At 39.4% G+C, this 11358-nt stretch overlaps 1 long non-coding RNA gene across 1 annotated transcript; it reads left to right on the top strand.

Moving 5' to 3' along the window:
* Positions 1-9023: 9023 nt before the first annotated feature.
* On the top strand, positions 9024-11140 carry LOC147310204 (uncharacterized). The gene is made up of 3 exons (XR_015125746.1): positions 9024-9158; positions 10074-10166; positions 10297-11140. It is a non-coding gene; the product is annotated as an uncharacterized LOC147310204 (long non-coding RNA).
* The last annotated feature ends 218 nt before the right edge of the window (positions 11141-11358 follow it).

The raw sequence follows: 11358 nt of genomic DNA, 5'->3' as shown, positions 1-11358 counted from the left end.
TTCTCAATGTTTAAATATATTATAAAATATAATATTCATCTGAAAACTCAGTGTGATAGGTCAGTTAGGACAACAGTTTTGTATTTGTGTGTTAGTTTGATTGAACAAGCTTGGGATGGTGTCAAATTTCACACATGGATTTCAATCACCAGCTAATGATAACGTTTAAAGTTCGTTGGTGCTGCAAATGTATTTAGGTTCATTTGATCTTTTTTGTTTTTGTTGAAAAAGTCAACCTGCTGCTGTTAGAAACAATGTTAATAAGAGTGCTAAAAGGCAGCCAAAGCAGTTAAATTGTGAGCCAGAAAAAATTCTCCTTGGTTAATCTACAGATTACTCATCGCGCCAAACAGATACTAAAACAACTGATAGCTGAAATAAATAGCACTGGAAGCTGCTGCAGTACGGTCATCTGTGTAACCTTGGGTACTGATTGCTTACCAAGCAAACCCACATGGCAATCTCACTGGACCAAGTTTGTCCCTCAACCATGACTTTGAACCCAATCAAATTACAAAAACTGTTCAGGAAAGGCTTGAGAAAGAAAGACCAAAGTCATCCTGCTTTCCAAGCTAACCATATCCTAATCATATCAAGCCATATCAAGCCAAATGGGCTTTTGGGCTACACCTAAATGATCTGTTGCTGACTTCCTGATGTAGAAATCCCCCCACAGGTCTTTCCCCTGCCTACACAGATTAGAGATGTTGAGGCAGCGCTAGTGGACCTGTACATGATTAGGCAGAAACTTCATATTTCAGCTGGTGGGTATACTATTTTTATATGTTTTATTACAGCTTTCGGGTATTTTTTTTATTATCAGTTATATTACATATGAATATATAAAAAAATAATGATCCAGTAGCTTATACAACTCTCTCAACTTCAGGATACTTTTTGTTTCATTTTGTGAATCTGAAGTTATAATATGTGTGTCTCATCACAGATTTAATGTAAAAACACCATCACCAAGTTAGAGATGAAAGCAATTTCCCTAACTCCCTGTAACGTGCCACCCTAGACTGATTTAGACCTCAAACAACCCTCTCAATCACAGCTGCCCTGTTGATCTCAGATATTGCACATGGAGCAAATCGGGTTTGTAAACTGGGAATGTATTGTGACAGAAAGGGCGAGCATCATCTGGTTTTTCAGCTTCACAATTTGAAAACTTTTGATAAAGGGAGTTCAGTCAAAACTCTTTCGGATGAATTTGTGAAGCAGAAAAAAGCAGTTTGGAAGACTAATAAAAACTGGTAACTGCGGGAGAGCGTGTTGTGTTTTAGCGGCAGAGGAAACATTAGTAGTACATAATTTTCCATCTGATGGACCCATGAGCTATTGAGTGTAATCTCAAGAGAAATTAAATCTCTGTCAAAGTCTGCAATGCAGAGATAAAGTAATATTACTGTATGAGCAATGGGTAGTCGTGCTAGATAGCATAACAGCTCTAGGTTGTAGTTTTCAACAGGCAACCTGTGGAAACATTTGACTGTTAAAGTTAATATTAAAAAGCAACATTTTCACTTCAGCTGTCAGTGGTTTTCTAAAAAGTCTATCTTAGAACTGTGATTGAATGATCTTAAACAGGACCTGAAGCTTTTAAGATCCTGATGCCCTCGGGGTCAAATGGTGACCACTAGTAGCTAATTCTCTAAATATCCTGTTTGGTCTGATCTATCTGAGGCTGACTCGTCATTGTTACAGGGAGCGGTCAGTGTGTCCTCTGTGGGCAGACATGTGCTGCTTCTTCTGACACCATGCACTGCCTCCCCCTAGGGGTCAGGCCATAGATACAGCCTTCCTTAATGGGAGTGTGGGCATGAGGAAATAGGGAAGGCATAGAACAGGACCTGTCTGCAAGCACAGGCACACTGATGTGTACCACATTCCTGCCAACCTATCAGCCACTGTGAGAGTGGGCTTTCAGGCACTGAGGTGTGAAGAAAATATATTCCAAGACTTGTTCATTTCACAGAGTCTGTGATGAATTTGCTACCAGGAGACTAGGATCATCACTATAATTCTTGGATGCTTACAGCTCCTAATAAATTGAGCAGAAACACCCGTGGCTGTCAATTGTTCACCCATTTCACCCTCTATCATCTGGCCTCCACTTCCATAAGGCAGTGCTATCACATCATCTATCACTATGAGGTTTTGTCCACTACCGGCTACCCCTGATCACCCCTGACTAGCTCTGACTGGGCCAGTGCTTTATATGGTAGATGTGAGTCTTGATAGGATTTGACAACTTTATTAGGCACAAATCAGGCGGCCGCACTTTCATTCTCTGGTGGACATGTGAGCGATGTGCGCCCCAAGCTGTGGTTCTCATCATGGGTGGAATTCTCTTTTTCACTTTTTCCTCTATCTCTTTTTATTCAAAGCCCCTGGGTCCTTCTCACACTTTATCATTCCCTCCCCTCAGCGCTCTACTACAGGAGCTTTAGGGGACATATTGTTGCTTGGATTGTTGGTCCTGTCATTAATGAATAGTATCAAGCTCACGACAAAAACAACCACAGTTGTCACTTTGGACCATTGTTAATGCCAAGTCACATTAAGTCACATGACATAGCTGATCAGCCTGTCCACACCGTGCAGTACACAGGACACTAACTGTAGCGGTTCACCGTAAAATACTTTTGGCCATCACGAAACAGGAATATACGAGAAGGCAATGAAATACATTTGGCTTTAGAGATAATAAATTAATCCAAGGATAAATAATAACTCCACTCTGGTTTTCTCGGGTGCAATGATTTATTTCAGCGCAACAGAGGAAGAAGAAAAACCCATTTGTCAGTATGTCTCAGTGAGGGGTTAAACAGAGGGAATCCTGAAGAGATTAACACAGGCATGTTCCCGAAGCTCTTCACTCAAGAGCAAAATGAAAATCACCCAATTTCTTTGAGAAAAGTTTGGGCAAATTGAGAAGCATTATGGAGAGAGTGGAGCCGAAAAAGGATTTCATGCATTAACATTTCCTTCTCACTTCAGCAGCATTCATTCTGGCTTTGTTAACAGTCCCCCACCCCAAAGGGAGATCAGAAAAGAAAGACAGAAGGCACGGACAATTTCCATAAGTCACTTCTTTTCTTTGCATATATTCAAATGAATGTATAAGGTCTGAAAAGAGGCAAAGTCGCTTCTACAGCTACAGAAGTGGGATCTTCTATTTTTAGGATTTGATCGTTGATCTCTAAAAACAGAAAAAAACAAGCAAACAAACAAACAAAACAAAAAGGCATAAATTGTATCCAAGGCTCAAGTGATTCTTGTAAGAGAGATTTATCACACGCCTTTAGGATATGCGCTCCACTTGAGGACAAAGCGCATCTCCACCACACTGATCGGCACAGCAGATGAACTTTGTATTGCACGAAACAACGAGTTTCACGTCAGTTAAGGCATCAATCCCTTTGTGGCTGCAAACACAACAGTATATGACGGCAAAAAGAAATAGCAACTCAGTTTTTGCAGTGCGCGACTGATGTAGCAGCAAAATGAAATAGTAGCAATTTCAGGATATGAAGCTGCCCTGTTTGGAAACAGTAAAGCCTTGCCAGACAAAATCTGTGATATATCTGTGATGTTATGATTGTTTTTGGAAATATATGGAAATGATGCAGAAAATGGGATTTTCTAAAAGTGCAGTTACATTTTGCCTTTTCATTCTTGTGCTTTTTTTTTTTCAAAGCGACAGCTCTACCTTGAAAATAAGGAGGAGAAAAGGATGGATGTGTGATTTCTGGTTCAGGCAGACAGATTATGATTGATAATACTACCTAAATTTCACATTTTTGATCATTTACTCTAATATGAGAAGGAAAATGAGAATGCGTGTTGACCTTCTTTTCGTATTCCAGCTCAGCTGTTATTTTTCAAGGTGATGCACATTGAGTCCACTTTGGCTGATTATTCACAGGCATGCTGAAGACACAATGACATTGACAATGAAAATGATCAGTAGATAAGGATCATTACTTTCACAATAAGAGTCAGTGTCATTAAAAACATGAAATGCCTTTCGCAACATCCTATTGCATCTCTACCTAGGAAATTATACACATCGAGTAGTACACAGTGCTTCCGTTAACAGTTTTGGTGTGGATCGCCTGATGATCCTTGCTATCTGTTGTTGTATTTGTTGGGGAAGTTACCTGAGCACTTAATTGTGTAAATTATAATGCATTGGGTTACAAGAAAACACAAGGATGTAAGACAGGAAAGACAGGATGTAACAAAGGTGCCACACCAACAGCAGACCAGAGATTAATTGTGCAGGGATTAAAGGCCCTGCAGCAGAAACAGTGGTGGCTACATGGAAGAGCCCACGCTCTAAATTAAATTAACAGGAGATGGGCTCATTAGCAGTCAGCTGAATACTCAGCAAGAATCTCTGTACTATAGGCAACACAGGAAAGGCAGTCAGATGGTAATATCTGTTTTTCCAACTGTGACATTTTTAAGAAAAGGTATATTGTCAGAAGTTGCTTTAAATGCTTTAATTAAATTTGAAACTCTTACAATTAAGAGAGAAAAAAAATGTTCAATTTGTAACCATCAGCTTGAATTTGAAAAGCCGCCGTGTATGAGCGCAGCAAGCTGTGCCTTGAGCTCATGCAGGGATTTTTTCTAAAATCCTGTGTCTGATTTCTGTTACCCAGTAAATCAGTAGGGTTAGTCTCAGCAGGAAGTTGCGCTAAAGAAGTAACCATGATACAAAATCATCGGACAAAAAGTGTAAGAAATCATTTTGGTTTGGGATCTGAAATCCTGGCAGCTTCAATAGGCATCAGTTATAGAGAAATGAAATGTGATCCTGCAGTATAAGAGTTTGCTGTCTCATAGTAACAAGTGACAGTACAGATTTAATACATCTCAGTCCACCTCAGTTCCAATGAATGAGAAACGTTATACCTACTGTATAGACACAGTGTAATGCTTTAGTGCTTACATGGATGCTGTTTTTAGTCATATTTACATTCTGAATGCTGTGATACTGTAACGCTGGGCTGATAATATATCACAATGATATATCACAATAATTGAATGATTTTTCCCTCTTCAGATGGAGCATCTGAAGAGGGAAAAATCATTGTACCTCAGCTGCTGGGATGTAATTGGCCTACATTATGTTCTCTATTACCGTGGGAATACACTGGATGCATGCCTCCAATGTTGCATCTCTGATGTAGTTTTGTTCCTTTCTGCTTTGAATCACTCTGAATTTCAGAAGCACAGCATACAGTGTGCATGGTCTTTTATTTTGAAAATCAGCAACCACCAGCAGTGTTTCTGTGACTTCCTGTCCTCTTTATATTCTTTATGCAGCTTAATGTCAAAAATAGAGTTAACAGGCATTGTTTGTGACAAACAGTTGCCGAATCTGAAGGAATCGGGTTATGCGTCCATAGGATCCATCACTTCTGTGCGTCTCACTCACTTTCTGTGTAAGTTTGTGTTTAAAGTTGCCTCAAGCCTGGTACACCGCTGAAGACTAGGTAGGTGAAGCTTTATTGTTTTTAGGAGTTGTTCGTGTGAATCAGCGGCACCAAACTTGGCAGGGGATTAATAATTAATAATAATGGATTGGATTTATATAGCGCTTTTTCAAGGCACCCAAAGCGCTTTACAATGCCATTATTCATTCACTCTCACATTCACACACTGGTAGAGGCAAGCTACGGTTGTAGCCACAGCTGCCCTGGGGCAGACTGACAGAAGCGAGGCTGTCATATCGCGCCATCGGCCCCTCTGGCCAACACCAGTAGGCGGTAGGGTAAAGTGTCTTGTCCAAGGACACAACGACCAGGACAGAGAGCCCAGGGATCGAACCGACCATCTTCCGGTTACAGATACGCTTCCCAACCCCCTGAGCCACGGTCGCCCACTGTGGCTCATAGTTAATTAGTTAGTTAGTTAATTAAGTTAGTTAATTATAGTTATTATGTTAATAAAGTGTTCCAATGTTTCACTTCCTTTTATACTGGCCGGATCAATTAAAGTATGGTGAACTTTGTCTTTGCAGTTGGTTCTCTTGTCTTCTTGTGGCACACTCACTTCAAATGTAGCACTGAAAAGTGGCAGTGTGACCGAATGTTGTATTCAGCATGTTCACGCTTCGTGCTCAATGGTGCCATCAGAGAACACCTCATTGCATCTTGCTTTAGCCCACTAATGAATTAGAGAGAACACCATCCTTTCATCACCTGAGCCTCATCAGGTTCCTGTCCAAAACTCATCACCCCTTGCCAGGTTTCTCTTTTTCCTCTTAATCACCACTCTCACCCTTCAGTTTCCTGCTAAAGCAATCTTGCAGTCGGATACTGAAACAAGAAAAAGAAGATTGCAAGCCATTCACAGAGTGATTTTTGATCCCAGAGAAAGACTCGTGATTTTGCAGAGGCTGTTCTAATTGTTTATTCCAACAAAATGATAATTAATCTGCCTCGCTGGATGTACCTGCTTCTGCATGTACAGGTGAGCCGGCGTCAGGCTCTCAGTTTGCACATGTGGCATTGCTTTTGTTCCAGGCCTCGACTGTGTGCTTCATTTACATAACTGTAATTACCTGTGTGGGCAGAAGACCGGCTGCTGCCCCAGGTATGAAGGCTGTTTTCTTCCCATCTTCCTTGTTCAACTGTGAATCACTTAAATTGCCCAGTCTAAACACCGTGCAAAATCTGGGTGAGTTACAGCTTTAGAAATCCTGCTTTCCTTAATGACAGGTTTTGCTAAATGCTGCCTGAACTGGGTCTTGAGGAGAGGAAAATGAGCGTGTAAAAGAAGAAAATCAGAGGCGTTTTTATTCCTGCTGACCAAACACTTTTTCCTCTGACTTTCCTCTGATGCATTTCTCCAGGGTTTTTTTTCTCGCCTGCTCTGTGGGTTTCCACTGAGCATCCTTATTATATGTAAGTATCCAGCTTATCTCATGCCAGGACAAACCCAGATTCAGCTGTAGTGCCTAAAAATTGTTCACAAAAATGTATTTGCATGGCACCATTCACACTGTAAAAAGAATTAAAAATATTACAAAGGCTTCATCTGAGGATGAGAAAAAATACAGAAGAATTAAGACCTCAAAGAAGGTCTTTACAAACACCTTTCTAAAGTATTGTTTTAGTGTCACCTAAGACAACAACACAAAAATATACTGTGCATTGAGATCAGTGGTGATTTGTCCAGACTCCATATTGTTCATTCAAGCTCTGTAACACAGATGAGCCAACCAGGCTTAGCTTTTCACATTTATGTCTTTTCTTTTCACGATTGAGTGCATATGGAAGAGATTGGTTTAATTATTTTCACGTGAGATGTGCTGATTAGAAAAATCACTTGCTGAGCATGGCAGTAACCATGCAGGATACTTTGTCAGCCAAAAACTACCAGCTCTTCAAAACTGACAACTCTTTCATTTAATCCAACATTAACTGTGTGAAAAAAGAAAAAAAAATATTACTATTCAGCCGCAGATTCATCAAAGCTCAAAGGGAAAATCGGATGAGACGAGAGTTAACCTCAGGAATGCAAATCGGGAACTTTTGCCTTGAATTAATCTGTTAGATTATAGAGTGTGCCCATCATGCAGCAGAGCACTGAAAATGGAGATAAACACTGTCATTTTTTCCTCCAGAATATGCCCACCTACTCTGAAAATGAGACTTGATTCATTGGCAGGGGGGAAATCTCAAATATTTACCATGCTCTGTGGTGTAACTGATACCTGGAGATGGAAGATGATGAGGTGAGAGACAGAGACTAATGGACAGATAAATATGCAGGTACAAGTTTCTCTTGAGGCTCGTGGAAATCTTATCTGAGGAAGTGAGCTGCTATCAGACGTCTGAAATCAGCAGACAGGCTGTTTACATAACAGCCTTGGAACCCTCAAACATTTCCTAGGAGGTGCATCTTCATGCTTTAATTTATTCACCTCACCAACCCTGTCACCATGCGCGCTGAAGTAGTTGCAGAGGGCATTACCTTCACAGCAGCTGAAAACCAATTAGACTTAAAATATATACTGAGTGTGATGAAAGCAAAGCTCAAGTCTTTGTTTGTTTTTTTACTTTGTGTTCAAAGGCCTATGATGGAGTTGTGTTTGTTTGTGTCTCCATAGCTATAAAGTGTACTCTATGGCACCTCTGCTTGGAGGATGTCATGTTGAGTATTGCTTTGCCTTCTAAATTTAGCCAAGCGAGAACACCAAGTATCTCCACTCTGCGCGTACAGTACATATGCAGCTTTTCTGTGGGGATAGCGCTCTACTCTCAAGCAATCAATATTGAATGCACCTACAGGGACTAACCAAGCAAATGTCTGCAGGCTAGACGCAGTCCCTTCCTACCCATTTTCTATATATAAAACTGGCCTGGCATATAATGAAAAACATTACCTGCCACTAGTGCACATAACTCTACCAGCAGCCTGACGGAGGAGTTATGGAACAGGGGCCAAAGAATGATCCAATTACACAAATAGTATTTTTGCACCGAAGCATCATTTATCACAGCAGTCTAAAGAGATAAATCATTGCTGTGCTTTCGTTTACAATGAAATCCCCAGAAATCATTCGGTAATAGGAGATAAAGAGACCATCTCAGTATAACTGAGCTGCCCTCGCTTTCCGTCCACGAGTCAGCCATATGTGCAGGTATAGAGTCTGTATATTAGCAGACCTGTGTCTCATTCTTCAGAAAAAGAGTGGGCTTTGTGCTCAGTCACTCTCTGGAGAGTATCTGTCTCTCCTGTGGCAAAGCCTTGTTCCACAAACAAATGCATATGACAGATGTCAACAAGTTACACTCTAAGAAATGACACTCTGATGTTGGTAGCATTATGTAAATGCTTCATGTTAAAACTAATGCCACCAATTGATTTTTAACTTTAAACACAAGTATGTTGTTTTGAATTTAATTAATAACATAATATTTCAATACAACAAAATGCAGTAAATTAAATCCAATGTAAAAAGTTCATTTAAAATGAAGAGCACTTTAATTTAAAGAGGATTGTCCTAATAGGCTCTCCGTACTTCTGAGTTTGCACATGTGCAGTGTGGAAGTTTGATCATCCGCCATTTTCAACTGAGACTTGCATATGCTTAGCATCCTGGATAGAATCCATCGCCATCTGAGGATTATTTGGTAAGTTCAACAATTTAAGGATGACAAATTTGATTAATGTATACTAACTGATACACATCTGACACTTTCGGGAATACTTTTGCATTTTTTTTAAACAAATGATGCCTGGCAAATTTTTTAACACTCTAGCTTGTATACCTCTCTCACATGTTAGAAGTATGAAAACATTTAACAAATATTGTTGAACCCGCTTCGGTGTAATTTTCCAAAATCTTTTGCGATTCTTGTTAAGATGAGACTTGCCTACTAAGACCGACAGTTTTAAAATTACTCCCAACATCTACCGCACCTGCTCCCTGACATCAGTAATGACCACTGGGAGCGCCAGCGATCCTGTAGTTTGAAGAATGAAATGAATGTGTAGTGTATTTTAGAAATGTGCATCAATTAAGTTGCTACATTGTTTGAAAGAATTCGACTCCATGTTGATTTCTGGTTTAGTGTCAGAAATCTTCACTGAAGAAGCTTCACTTTTCTTTCCAAGCTCCTTAGACTACAATGACCTGGATGACTGTGAACCTTCACAGACTTATTGTTATCCACAAAATGTCATGATAGGATTTTAAGTCCATATTGCCCAGTTCTAATCTTCTATTTAATTTTAATATTTTTAGGGGCACAATTATTAAATATATTGTTGAACAATCTAGAATTGATTAAAGCAAAAATGAAAGCTTTCACGTAATGTCAAAATTGAAAAGCTTCGATTTTTGGGTTCATATATTTGTTAATCTGACACAGAGGAGTCAGTGCCTTACCAATCATGAACCTCACTGCACATCACTGATGTGAGTTATGAAACATTGCTTAATCACATATCTGCTATGTGTTAATATTTTTGACTTTGTTTTGTAAAGAGGTTGAAAGGAACCAAAATAGGAAACTTCTCTCATATTGAGTTCTTATCTCCACCAGAATCCCAGCGTTGATGTTTGACAGGAATGCATTCTGAAAGCTGTCTGTGTCTACTTAAATGAAAAGCCAGATGACCTGTTCAAGGAATTCTTGGTAAGTTAAAAAAGGAAAACGATCAGTTATTTTCCTTTTTTAAATTTGGGATTGGAAATGGAAGGTGGACTTACTTGTCCATATGTATATGTACGCAATTAACTTATCTTTTTTTAATTTTTATTTAAAGGATGTGGATCTTGGTGCAAGCAGAGAAACAGAGCAGCTGACTTTGGGAGTCTATGTTGTCAGACATGAGAGCAAACTCTGCAGATACACCTGAGGACATTGGTGTCATCATAGAAGGATGCACTGTGCTGCAAGCTCTTAGTGATGTGGCAAAGGGTTGTGCCCTCCTGCTTGGACTAATCTATAGTCTAAATCTGAGCTACCCAAAGCACCTGAAATACACATTTGAATTTCTTCAGAAGGTGCTGATGGAGTTGGATGGGAACAACCTATCCATGAAGGTGCAGGTTCTGAAAAACAAACTGCTTGAGTGAAACAGCCTGCAGTGAACTATAGAGGACACTGAACTTTAAGGTTCTCGAACCCTTCTCCTTGCACTTCATAAACTGTTCAGTTTGAATTGCCACAAGAACTTCTGCAAGGCCTTTCACTTTTCTGCGTTCTTTGTTCTTGAACCTTTACCAACATCCAACTACACTGAAAAAGACTGCTCCTAACTTTGGACTTCAGTTTAAGTTTTGAAGCAAAGGTTATTTTTCTAAATATGGACAAAAATGGCACAAAAGTAATTTCTACCTGCTGTTTGCAGGGCTGTATTGTGGGCTTTTCATTGTAGCCCAATCAAGTTTAAATTAAGTCATGTTAATGTTAAAAATGTTGGAATCACAACACTTTCCAGTTTTAATCATTTCAGTTTAACATGACATTCTGTATCTTGTCTTCCTGCACCTAAAATGCACTTGAATATATGTAAAGATTGTTTGGGGAAAAAGATCTAGAAGCATTTGAATTGCTCAAAGTGTGCTTCAACAAGTTTTACACAAAGTGTTATTAAAGTTAGGTTAACTGAATAAACTTGTGTTCGATTTATTTAATTTACAAACTTAAATAGACTAAGTTGCAATTCTGTTAAAGTGATTTAATCCTATAGTTTCAGTAGAGCGTGTTTTGGGTGAGTAGATTTATCAGATTTACTTAAAATTTGTTGTTCAAATTAAATATATCATACATTTTATATTTCACTAACCCAGTTGTGTGGAACCGGTTGACATAACTGGGTGGA

This window comes from Aulonocara sp. 'chitande type north' Nkhata Bay, linkage group LG17, assembly GCF_057382095.1.
Source record: "Aulonocara sp. 'chitande type north' Nkhata Bay isolate Kocher_YH1m ecotype deep benthic linkage group LG17, A_spYH_male_GT1.1, whole genome shotgun sequence".
In the NCBI taxonomy this organism is placed as follows: domain Eukaryota; kingdom Metazoa; phylum Chordata; class Actinopteri; order Cichliformes; family Cichlidae; genus Aulonocara; species Aulonocara sp. 'chitande type north' Nkhata Bay.
This window is presented reverse-complemented; position numbering and strand designations above follow the sequence as displayed.